Source organism: Mesocricetus auratus, unplaced genomic scaffold (assembly GCF_017639785.1).
Source record: "Mesocricetus auratus isolate SY011 unplaced genomic scaffold, BCM_Maur_2.0 Super-Scaffold_100691, whole genome shotgun sequence".
NCBI lineage: Eukaryota > Metazoa > Chordata > Mammalia > Rodentia > Cricetidae > Mesocricetus > Mesocricetus auratus.
Window position 1 is genome coordinate 20,090,338 of NW_024429267.1, and position 13,617 is coordinate 20,103,954.

Here is a 13,617-nt window from a genome sequence, read left to right on the forward strand (position 1 = left end):
AAACCTAGATCCTCATGTTTACACACCAATTACTATGTCCCCAAATGATCTCCCAGGCCTACATTTTTGTTACATGGCTCCAGTTACCATCCCTACCTTATTACAGTATCAGTTTTTCACTTGTCAGTTGATTGTCACCTTTATATTCTGTGAACTCTTTATGACACTATTCTCCTCAGTTCCCATGGAAATGCAGCCTTGTTTTGGCCTACTGTGTCAGTGATATAGGTGAAGATGAATTCTTCAGACACCCTTCTGACTCTTACTTTAAAAATAATCATCACTCAGTTGGTTCCGGACTCTTTCTGTTACTGAATGCATCTATTCTCATCAGGAATGTCTGGGATAATAACATCAGGAATCCTGCCGTTCCCCTGAACAGACTCCATCTAACTCCCACAAGCTCTGACTCTGACCTGTAGCCTTTGGTAGGTCTTTGTTTTCTCTGGATTTTGGGATCTGTGCACAGCCAATATCTAATATCTCTTTAAAAGTTTTGTTTTTTACCATACTGAAATGTTCAGTCACCTTGACGAATATCACTTCTTTCCAGAGAAAATCTGTAAGAAGCCTTGAAGGATATATATTGCAGGGCCATTCGTCAAATAGACACGGCATCTTTTTCATTAAAGGGGCTCTTGGTATGTGAACTGTAGAAAACTTCACAAGACCCAACCATTGCAGCTAAACTTAGATTTCTGTCCTCTGAATTTACATTTGTTCCATTAATTTTTTTAAAGAAACACTTTCACAATCTAGGTTATCTAATAAGTCATTCTTTTTTTCCCTTTTTAAAAAATTTAAATTAGAAACAAGCTTGTTCACCTGTCAATCCCAGCTCCCTCTCCCTCCCTTCCTCCCCAACCACTCACCCAATCCCAACTCCATTCTCCAGGGAGGGTGAGGCCCTTCATGGCAGTTCCCTGAAGTCTCAAAACATTCCATGCTGGCCTCTCAGCCATCAGCCTAGGGTCCATAAGCTCCCCCTTGTTCAGGGTCTGTGAGTTTCACCTGCCTGGTCTTGAACTATTTGCTCATTACTCCTCCCTCTCTGAAATTGGTTTCCAGGAGTTAAATTCAGTGTTTAGATGTGGGTGACTGCCTCTGATTCCATCAGACACTGGATGAAGGCTCTAGGATGACATACAAGGTAGTTGTCAATCTCGTTATTGGGGATGGGCATTTAAGGGAGTGTCTCCACTGTTGCTTAGATTGCCAGTTGGTGTCATACTGGTAGATCTCTGGAAATCTCACTAGTGCCAGATCTTTCCTCAAACCTATAATGACCCCCTCTATTATGGTATCTCTAAATCCTGCTCTCCTGTATTCTTCCCCTGACTGAACATTCCTGCTCCCCCATATCCTCCTGTCTCCCTCTCTTCCCCCACTCACCTTTCCCTCTGCTCCATCTCCCCTCACCCCATGCTCCCAAACCTCTCAGGAGATCTTGCCCTATTCCCCTTCTCCAGGTTACCATGCATATCTCTCTTAGGATCCTCCCTGTTTCCTAGACTCTCTGGTGGTAGGATTGTAGGCTGGCACTCCCCTGTTACATGTCTAAAATCCATATATGAGTGAGTACATACTATGTTTGCCTTTTTGTAACTGGGTTGCCTCACTCAGGATAATTTCTTTTAGTGCCATACATTTGCCTGCAAATTTCAAGATTTCTTGTTTTTTTTTTGTTTTGTTTTTGTTTCCTTATTTGTTTTCCGGCTGAGTAGTACTCCATTGTGTAAATGTACTACGTTTTCTCTATCCACTCTTCAGTTGAGGGGCACCTAGGTTGCTTCCAAGTTGCTATGAACATAGTGGAACAGATGTCCTTCTTGTATGAATGTTCATCTTTTGGGTATATGCCTAAGAGTGGAATCACTGGATCCTCTGGTAGACTGATTCCCACTTTGCTGTGGAATCTTCATACTGATTTATAAAGTGGCTGTATGAGCTGGCACTCCCACCAGCAGTGGAGGAGTGTTCCCCTTTCTCTACATCCTCTCCAGCATAAACTATCTATTTAGCCATTGTGACAGGAGTGAGATTGTATCTCATAGTTGCTTTGATTTGCATCTCCCTGTTTGCTAAGGATGTTGAGCACTTTCTTTAGTGTCTCTCAGCCATTTTAGACTCCTCTATTGAGACTTCTCTATTTACTTCTGTAGCCCACTTTTTAATTGGATCCTTTGGTGTTTTGGAGACTTGCTTCTTGTGTTCTTTGTAAATTGTGGAGATCAGCCCTCTGTCAGATGTGGGGTTAATGAATATCTTTTCCCATTTTTGTGGGCTGCCTTTTTGTCTTGTTGACTGTGTCTTTGCCTTACAGAAGTTTCATTCCAGGGATGCAGGAATGGTTCATCATATGAAAATCTATCAATGTAATCCACCATATAAACAAACTTCAAAAGAAAAACCACATGATCTTCTAACTTGTTGCTGACAAAATCAAACACCCCTTCATGATAAAGGTCCTGGAGTGATCAGGGATAACAGGAACATATCTGAATATAATAGAAACAATATACAGAAAACCAACAGCCAACATCAAAATAAATGGAGAGAAACTCAATGCAATTCCTCCAATATCAGGAACAAGACAAGGTTGCTCACTCTCTCCATATTTCTTCAGTGTTGTACTTGAAGTTCTAGCTAGAGCAATAAGACAATAAAAGGAGATCAAGGGCATACAAATTGGAAAAGAAAAAGTCAAACTTTCACAATTTGCAGATGATATGATAGTTTACATAAGAGACCTGAAAAACTCTACATGCAAACTCCTACAGCTGAAAACACGTTCAGCAAAGTGGCAGGATAAAAGATTAATTTAAAAGAATCAGTAGCCCTATTATATAAGATGATAAATGGACTGAGGAAGAAATCAGAGGAACATCATCCTTTACAATAGCCACAAACAACATAAAATATCGTGAGATAATACTAACCAAACAAGTGAAAGACCTGTACAGTAAGAACTTGGAGTCTTTAAAGAAAGAAATTAAAGAAGATACCAGAAAATGGAAAGATCTCCCATGCTCTTGGATAGGTAAGATGAACACAGTAAAAATGGCAATCTTGCCAAAGGCAATCTACAGATTCAATGCAATCCCCATCAAAATACCTGCACAATTCTTCACAGTCCTTGAACAATACTCAACTTTATATGGAAAAACAAAAGATCCAGGATAGTCAAAACAACCCTGTACGATAAAGGAACTTCTGGAGGCATCACTATCCCTGACTTCAAGCTCTGCCATAGAGCTGTAGTCCTGAAAACAGCTTGGTATTGGCACAAAAATAGACAGGTAGACCATTGGAATCAAATTGAAAACCCTGATATTAACTCACACACTTAGGAACACTTGATTTTTGAAAAAGAAGCTAAAATTATACAACGGAAAAAACAAAGCATCTTCAACAAATGGTGCTGGCATAGCTGAATGCTGGGATGTAGAAGACTGTCAATAAATCCATGTCTATCGCCATGCACAAAACTTAAATCCAAATGGATCAAAGACCTCAACATAAATCTAGCTTCACTGAACCTCTTAGAATAGAAAATGGGATGTACCTTTGAACGAATTAGTACGAGAGACTGCTTCCTGAACATAATGCCAGTAGCACAGACATTGAGATTGACAGTTAATCAATGGGACCTCTTGAAACTGAGTCATTCTTAAGACTTTTTTTTCTTTTGGTTTTCAAGACAGGGTTGTTCTGTGTAGCTTTGGATCCTGTCCTGGAATTATCTCTTGTGGAACAGGCTGTTCTCACAATCACAGAGATCTCCCTGCCTCAGCGTCCCATGTGCTGGGATTAAAGGCTTGAGCCATCACTGCCCGACTTGCTAAGGCATTCTTATCATGAGCCATTGCCAAAGCTTCTACTCTTCTAAATATTACAATGACCAGTTTCCCTGTATCCCTGACCTTCTTTTAGGATATGATGGTACAAACTCTTCTCTGGCATCTGCCATTATAGGATTGTTTTATTTTGTCTGGAATCATAAACTTTTTTTCAGGGTCACCCCATCATCACCAGCATGATTTGTATACCATAGATCCCTTCAAGGACTCTGGTGATCCCTAAGTTTTATGTTTCTTAATGTGTTTCCAGGATTGGCATCTGTGTGCCTTCCAAGATGGATATGGTTTAGGGTGTGGCTCATTAAATTCATGTAATATACCCATCCTCTTTCCTAAATCTTTGAATTCCCTCTTCTGAGATATTGGGGGTTGATGGCAATAGCATAATAAGTTCTGAGTTCTAAAGGGGTGTGGTCTAATTCAATATTTTGGTTTTCTTACTTTACTAACTGAGGAATATATTGCTTCACATTTTATCTATACATTCATTGTTTCAATTTGACAAGGCCTTGCCAGTTTTATTCCTATGTTGTTTTCAAATAACTTATCTTGTATATTTCTTTATGGGGTACTGTGTTGTCAAATTCTATTTATGGGCCTGAAAGAGTGGTATAGGAAGGGATGCTCCTGGGGAGATTGGGTATTCCTTTAAAGATAAATTCTCCAGGTAAAATTAGTGTATGTAGAGGAAGACTTGTTTTCTTCAGCAAAAGCATGTCTTTTGTTTGTCAAAGAGACATTGAAAATTAAATATTTGCTGAAGCTATGCAACTAATAGGCACCTGAACTGGTTTCTTCCTGTTATTACTGGAAATACATGGTCCTTTAAAAATGAAACAGTTTCTCTTATTTTCCTTTTGAATGTTTAACTTTGAAATATGGCTTTAATAATATTTTTCCCCTTGTTCTTCATAAAGAGCAGTCATGGTGGCCAACTTGCCTTATAGGCTTGACAACACCATTTTAACCTCTACAAGCTACATCTCAAATACTGAGCAACTGCCTTTGTGCATGCCACAAATCCCATTGTTCCATTTCTTCTAGAAAATAGTCACCAAAGGCAACCGCAAAGAAATTCCAGATTACCTTTTAACTGGTGTCTATTTATTAAGGAGAACATAAAGAAGGAAACGATGTACACACAGGTAATTAGAATCATACAGAGGGACAAGATGGTCAAATGGTATACTTTTATATTTTTATTTGTAAGATTAACACATTCTAGGGAGTTAATGCTTGCTAGTATTGTTAGTGTTGAAAAATGAAACACACAAAATAAGGAAACAAACAGAAATTAGAATCCATGTAATGGAATCCATTAGCAAACTTGAGCTCAAGTCAAATGGTGGGAAGCTGCTGCAGGAGCTTAATAACTAGGGAGATTAGTAATTACGGAAAGTCTATATTAGGTGAAGGCATTGTCTAGCTGTCATGCTTCTCATTACATAACCAAAGAGATATGTGCACTAAGTTCTCCTTAACTGCTGTTCCTAGGCATTCCTTTCTGAAGAACATTATAAGAAACCAGGAAAAAGAAAGCTCAGACAACAAAATGCACACTGCCCAGATCCAGAACTAGGAAGAAGTTTTATTCGATAGGAATTGATGTTGAACAAAGAATATGAGTTGACAAATCTCAGATGCCAAGATGGATATATATGAAAATGGAGAAAATGTATTTATAATGTGCCATTTAAGATTAATTAAATACAGTAATAAAATAGATAAGAAAGCAAAAATAAAAGGTGATGAAAGAAATAGAGCAGACCCTTGAGGTAGTTATTTATTTTAATGGAACATTAAATTTAATATGTCTTATAACAACAGCAGCAAATTCAATGCTATGTTTTTAAGATAACAGCAGGGAAAACTCATGAGTAATAAAATGTTAACTGAGAAAATGAAGCAAACTTATTAATCTGGATTTTGGCCAATTTCATAAAGACTGTAACATATAAATATTTGTTTTCAGCTTTAATGACTCTAGTTAAGATATGAATGAAATCCTTTGCATAGAAATCTACAGAAGAGAATCTTTTCATTAGGAAAGGCCTGACCCTGCACAGGGTGAAGAAGGGGATTCTCACGTGTGATTTTACACATTTCTTTACACATTTAAGATTTCTTTGTGTCTTCATTTTAAGTCTAGATGAAATTGAGAAGAACCTCCAGTTTACACTCCAGATCTGGCTTTCATTTTTCCCTTCAAAATATTTGATAAATGTATATTAATTGTGCAACATGGTAGATTTCATAAAGATAATCTTATCCAAATACTTCATGTGCTTTTGCCTAATCCACCCCAAGTATTCCCTCCTATTTCTTCTCTTCAATCTCACAGCTTTTCTTAATTTTGCTTTTCTTTGTTCCCCATGACATTTGTCTCCAAATGAAAAACAGTAAAAACTGCGCCTATTTTTACATCAAAATTCGAAAGTCCCTAGAAATAATATCAAAAGTACTTTGTATATCAGGTAAATTCTGGCTAAATTCAATTAGTAAAATTAATATAAGATTTTATTTTTAATAAAAATGAAGTAGTGGAGGGGTTGTCTAAGCAGACATTCAGTGGAATACAAAGCCCATAACTACAAAGAGATGAGTCAAGAAGTGTACTGGTAAAATTCATAATCTTATGCAAGTTGGAAAAAGTACAATTTAGAGAGATGTAACATTCATGCCACCAACTATTGAACTCAAATGATGCTTTCTTGTTGGAGCAAAGGAAACAATTACTTTTCTTTTTTTAGCTAGAAACACAAAAGCACCTTCAGGAGAAGTATTGAAATCAAACAGTAATTTCAAATTGTAATGCCCTTCACTTAAAGAATTTTTGCCACATGCTCATTCATTTTCAGAATATAGTTGGAGTTTATCTTCTTCATTCTATAATTCCTTTCCTGTAAAGAAACTTCTACCAAATGTATTGGGATGTCATAGCTGCTGATCAGTGAAGTAGGGTAAAATTCTCCTCGGTACCTAATAGGCTAAGTGATGACGATCAAGTTAGGAGGCTGGAAGGCAGAATTAACACCACACACCGTCCTTTAAGGGTTCTAATAAAAGCAACCCATCTTGAATTCATGGCTAATAAATTTAATTAGATAGAGTCTAATACGTAAAATTAATTTAGTCATGAAGTCTGCCAAATCTTGTCTTTCCTATGCAAAAAGAGGTTATTCTATCAATGTGCAGCTCTGTGTGTCTAAATCAGAAGTTTAATTTTTTATCTATATCTTCTAATAAACATACTCTTTATTTCATGGATTCTACCTATAGTTTTTTATTCTCTTATACTGACTGCAATTTTCCCTCCCTCCACTTCTCCCAACTGCCTGAACGCCCTCTCCCTCACATCCACCTCATTTCCCTTCAGAAAATAACAGGTCTTTGAGGGATATTGACTTAACACTGCATAACAAGTTATAATAAGATTAGGCACAATTAAAACATATAGAAAAACACAGGGTCCTGACTTTTGATGCACGAGGCAACAATAAACATTTGGCTTCCATAATTTAACCCAATCCTGAAAATATAAATTCTTTATTTTTAAAAATTTTTAGAGATTTTAACAATGAGGAGTTTCATCATTCAGAAATTTTTTCGTTGATTATTCAATTTGGTTTTCTGTTTATACAGAAAAAGGTTAATGTTAGCTTTTTGCTGTTATCATCAGCTTCCAATCTTGTCAATAGTTACCTAATAAGGATATCATGAAGTACATTTGTAAAATAATATGTGTCATCTCTCTCTCTCTCTCTCTCTCTCTCTCTCTCTCACACACACACACACACACACACACACACACACACACACACACACGACCCATCTGTAGTCCACGGATGACTCTCAATGCAGCACAACTTTTTCTTATAGGTTAAAAGAATTGGCTGTGATGCTTTGATTGCCTTCCTCACCTCCCCATAATATTTGCAGACCTTCTATTCCCTCTTCTTGTCTCAGATCAACATTTTAATGCATTTGTTTTATTTATGATTCCATATATGAGAGAGAATATATATGTAATTGTCTTTCTGTGTCTATCTTATTCATTTTGATAATATCTTCCATTTCATCTGCTTTGCTGTAAATAAAAGCATTTCACCTTTTTTTTTGGTTTTATGAGACAGGGTTTTTCTGTATTGTTTTGGAGGCTGTCTGTCCAGCCTGGCCTCGAACTCACAGAGATCCACCTGCCTCTGCCTCCAGAGTGCTGGGATTAAAGGCGTGCACCACCACTGCCTGGCCATTTCATCTTCTTTATAGGTGAATAATACTTCTCTGTTTATGCATATAAATAATACTTTATTGCTTAATCTATTGATGTACATCTTGGATGATTTATTATCTTCACTACCATGAGTAGTGCCACAATAATTGTGGGTATTCAGATAGTTTCCCCATTATTTATGTTATGGAAAATTTCAAACTATTGATTATTCATTTACATTTTTTGAGAAATGTTCTTTCAGATTACGTTTTCCATTTTAATTATGTTATTTGTATTTTTGTTAAATTTTTGTTTTACTTTTTGTTGTTGTTGTTCTTTTTATATTCTGAAACTTGGGTCTCTGAACGATGATGATAACAACCTTTTATCCTGTGCCATAGGTTGAATCTTTATTCTTTAACAGACTTTTAAATATCTTCATTCTTTTAGTATTATATCATCTAGAATACAGTTTAGATAGGCAGTTAGGATTCTCATTATTTCTACAGTGATTAGTTTTTCTTTTTCTTTTAAATAAACAGAGATAAGTAACATCCACTTTAAATATATATATATGTATATATACAATTTGTCATATATATTAAACTAATACTGATACTTCAAATTTAAATTTGATACTCACTTTTGCTTGAGTTCACTGTTTTTAATTTGTTTCTATTAAGACATAATATTTTCTCAAGATACATACATAAAAGGCTTTTATCTGTCTCACCAATATATTCATTAGACATAGTGAAGTTACAAAGATATCATTTTGTGGTCTTCTTGCTTCGTTGAAATGATTAATTACTGGTTATTCTTCTTACCCTTCCTACAAGACAAGAAGGACTCGGTTATTGGTGCTTTCCTAGAATTTACACTTGGTTGTTACTACTGGTGTCATCTGGAAGTCATGGTGACTTTGAAACTGTGAGATGGAAAAGGGAGGGCCTTACCTTCCTAAACTCTTCCTATTCTATTCTTTGCATATTCTACCAACTCCTTCTTATAATTATTCTGCCTCATTTTGTGTATAAGCCAGTTAACTGTTATAATTTTTATGGTTAAATTTATAAAGAAAAACAACTCAAATATAATAAAACATTAAGAATAGATTCTAATTGCTTTGCACAGGCAAAGAGAATGGCCTTGATATTTCTTAGAAAATTTTCAATTAGTCACTATTGTAGTGTGAATTCGTATTAGATGAGACATAGGAAGAAGTAGGCTGTTCCTTTAAGCTTATAGTAACTATAATGGTGAAACTATGTTTCTTAAAATATGAACTAAAAGTTTTTCTGCAATTAGTTCTCAACCCATGGCTTTATTTCCTTAATGTAGTATACATTAGAATTGACGAATCTAGGCAAGATGTTCCATTCAGTCACCCCAGGCTCATTATTTTGATGTTAAGATGGTTTTTCTTTTTGGGTGGTTTTGAATTAGCAATTATACAACCAAGGATAATGATTGCTGTTTAATGTTAGGGGCCATCATTATGAAATTAACAATCTGTTTCACTGCTTTGCTGTTGAGCACTCTGCTTCATTTCTTGAGGGAGAAAATAAAATCACAGTGTGCCCAATACTTTTTTGTCTTCCACAGTGTATTTTCTTTTCATAGCAAAGAAAAAGTGCATTGGCATAACCTAACTCAATTTTTAACTTTCTGGTAGTTACACATTTAGTACTGACCTAAGAATGCTCTTTAGTATGCTTTCATTATGTTGAGCTTTCTTCATGACACTCTGGAAACCTGGAGCTGTATCATATGACAGGAAAATAACAGAGTAGGTGGTCTTCTTGTTGCCACTGGTGTGTCTTTTGACCTTGTTTTATGAAGTGAAATTGAGCTCTAGATTTTTCTTTGCAGAAAAATGATGGAAGTAGGTTTACTGACTTTACAGGTAAGCTACACTATTTCAACTATTTATATTGATAGTTTAGGTAACAACTATTGTTTTCCCTGACACTAAAAGAAAAATACCCATGATTTCAAAATTAGTAGTTCACATTATCTCTCCAGTCCTTAGTAGCATCATGAAATTCTTCAAAACATTCATTGTGTTACCCCAAAGGCCACGACTTAAAATTAACTCAAAATAATTATCCAGAAGTGGTACTATAATAGTGAGGGTACCACACAATGGAAATAAGAATCAGAAACATTTTCTTTTATTAGAGGATCAAATTGTATCAAAATGGAATTCTCATTTTGGAATTTAGGACAGATACCTGTAAAAGTCTCTTCTCAGTTGCCAGATGGTATAATCTCAGTACCAAGCAAAAGTACCTCTTTCTTAAAATGATCAATTTTGGGAAATTTTATCTCATTTGAATAAAAATTTTAAACTATTCTTTGTTTTATTCATTTAAAAGTGTATGTTAATTAATTTGATTTAATCATCCAAAATGTACATACATATATATTAAAAAACGCACACTGGGGGCTGGAGAGATGGCTCAGAGGTTAAGAGCACTGACTGCTGTTCCAGGGGTCCTGAGTTCAATTTCCAGCAACCACATGGTGGCTCACAACCATTTACAATTCAATCTGGTCCCCTCTTCTGGCATGTAGGCAGAGCACTGTATATGTGATAAATAAATAAATCTTAAAACCAAACAAAACAAAAACATTATAACCATTTAAAAAACCTCACATTGTACCCATGAATAGATGCAATTATTATTTGACAATTAAATTTAAAATAAGTAAGTAATAATAAAGAGTAATCTTGAAAAGAAAGTATCCTTCCTGCTATGGTTTTTGCCACTCCTAGGAATTGAAAGAAATTTTTGTATGATGGTATGATCAATACGTTTTATTGGATATGTGCAATAATTATTCAACTTTTCTTTCTTCTGCATGGGCATGTTTGAGGATTTAAACAAAAAAGAAAATCTTCCTTCAAATAGTTCAGAAGTTTGTGGTTATAGCTCACATAGCTAATGGGAAAGTTGGTGGTTCTGTGTGGTACTTGGAGGTGAAGATACAGCAGTGGCACCATGTGAAGCAGATAACTTTATAATCTTTAGAGTACAACACGGAGTATGTGGTGATAAGGGGGATATGAGATGTTTTTCTGTGCACCAATTTTGGATGAGTTGTAACTGTGGAATTCATTTATGTCAACAGATACAGAAAACCATATTATTATCAAATGAATGAAAGCATGGAACTCTGGAAAAGAAAGGCAATGCAATCTGTGAGGACAATCCAGGTAAGGGCAGCTTGTTTCACCAATAGATTTGAGGGATCAGCCTTAGGGCGTGGCTTCAGTGTGTGGATATGATACCTTATAAGAAAGAGGTAGGGCCTCACTCTTTCTCTTGGGTGGAGTTCTGAGCATCCTGCATCTCAGTATCCTGAGGCAGAAGACCACAGCAGCTATTAACCTTCATTGTGTGAGTACTTCACAAATAAATATCTATAATTATTTTATTTGGATGTTCGTGGACTTCCTTAATCAGCCCTCACAATTGCATTTATATTGGGTCAAAAAACATATCTTAGGAATTAATTTAACCAGACAGGAAAAATGTTCATACAATGGAAGCTATAAAACGCTGAAGACACAAATTGAAGAAGACTGAAACAAGCAAGAAAACAGCTTGTGTGCACATCTCAGAATAATTATCATTGCAACATGTCCATGCTATCTTGTGTGACCTACCATGTTTCTTCAACATTTACAACAACCTCAATGACATATTTTCCACTAAAATAGAAAAAATAATTAAAATAATTATAGACACTCAAAAGCTCCTAGAACCCTAGGCTTTCTTGTGTTCAATGAACAAAGCTGGACATTATAGTGTCTGATCTCAAACTCTACCGAGTTATTATTGGAAATCCAAGAAGAATGGAACCATTACAGCACAATTCATAGCAATGAAACATTACAGAACCCAGGAATAAATATACTTGTTTACATACTTGCAACACACAGTGGCATAGGATATATACCCCATTCCAATAGGGTGGAAGTGGGCAAGAGGAAAGACATATTTTACAGAGGGTTGCAAGTAAGAGATTGTCTCAAATCTCCAAAGAGACTTTAGAGTTTCAGAAAGAGTTGATAGTGTGAAAGACTATGGAGACTTTTGAAATTGGTTACTTGAATTTTGCCCTGTGGCATGACCATGTGCCTATGGGAGCCAGAGAATAGATCATGATCATTTGAATAAACAAATCTGTATTAGAGGTTCACATACTTGAACACTTGGTACTGTTTAGGGAGGTTTCATGGAGGTTAAGTTTTGTTGGAGGAGGTATGTCAATGGGACAATCTTTGAGAGGTCATAGCCCTATCTCAATTCAAATTCACTATCTGCTTCCTGTATGAGGATGGACTTGTGATTTCTAAGTGTCTTGATCCTGCTACCATGACTGAGACTTGTTATTATATATCCCTGCTATGTTGGACTCTTGTCCATCTTGAAACAAAAGTCAAACTAAACTCTTTCTTAAGTTACTTTTGCTCCTGGTGTTTTGTTGCAACAACAGAAGGGTAATTAAGAGAGCATTCTTTAAAGGAGTAAACATTGTCTTACATGAAACTATATATAACATAGTTGCTTAGTGAACCAAGCCAGGCACAGAGTGCTGAACAGTATTTAAATGAATTTATTTATTAAATCTAAGAGGCTCTAAATCACAGAGGCAGAAAGTAGAATAATTAATTAAAGGAGCAGGAGAGAGGTAAAGTTGGGGAGAACTTTGGTCAAAGAAAGCAGAAGTTAAGTTACAGGGGAGAAAGAATTTGAAGTCATTTACTATGTAACACAATAGCTGTCCTTAACCACAGAATGCTGTGTACATGGCAGGGCTAAGTAGCATAGTTAAATTATCTTGATATACAAGTTGCCAGGAAATAGACATTCTATATATGTTGATTTATCCACCCTTCTCTGATACAGGCATTATAATATTTTGTATGACACACACACACACACACAATTAACTAAGGGTTGCTTAAAAGTTATTTATTTGTAATGATGTAAAAGGCCAAATACAAAAATGTAAACCTCTCCTCTCAGATTTCAGGGAATCCCATGAAGGTTACAAGAGCCAAAGGAGATGGAGGACACCAGGAGAACAAAGCCCTCTGAACCAACTAAGCAAGGTGCCCATGAACTCACAGAGTCTGAAGTAGCAAGCAGATGACCTGCATGGTCTGCACCATGTGCTCTATGTGTATATCATAGCTATTGGCTTAGCACTTTTATGGGAATCCTTATTGTGAGAACAAGTTGGTCTCAAACTTTTGTCCTTGCTCTTGGGACTATTTTCCTCCGGTTGGGTTGCTGTGTCCAACTTCATTATGAATAATTTTGCTTCATCTTATATTTTATTTTTGTTGTGTTTGGTTCTTATCTCCCAGAAGATCATTATTTTTCAAATGAGAGACAGAAAGGGAGTGGAAATGGAGTAAAGGTGGTGAGTAACTGGGAGGAGTAGAGGGAGGGCAAACTGAAACCAGGATATAATGTGTGGAAAAAGAATCTATTTTCAATAAAAGGAAAAGAGAAAAAGAAAAAAACA

At 35.9% G+C, this 13,617-nt stretch overlaps 1 long non-coding RNA gene across 1 annotated transcript; it reads left to right on the forward strand.

Moving 5' to 3' along the window:
• Positions 1-305: 305 nt before the first annotated feature.
• On the forward strand, positions 306-13,364 carry LOC121137487. Its single transcript, XR_005874724.1, has 3 exons — positions 306-428; positions 11,209-11,293; positions 13,113-13,364. It is a non-coding gene; the product is annotated as an uncharacterized LOC121137487 (long non-coding RNA).
• The last annotated feature ends 253 nt before the right edge of the window (positions 13,365-13,617 follow it).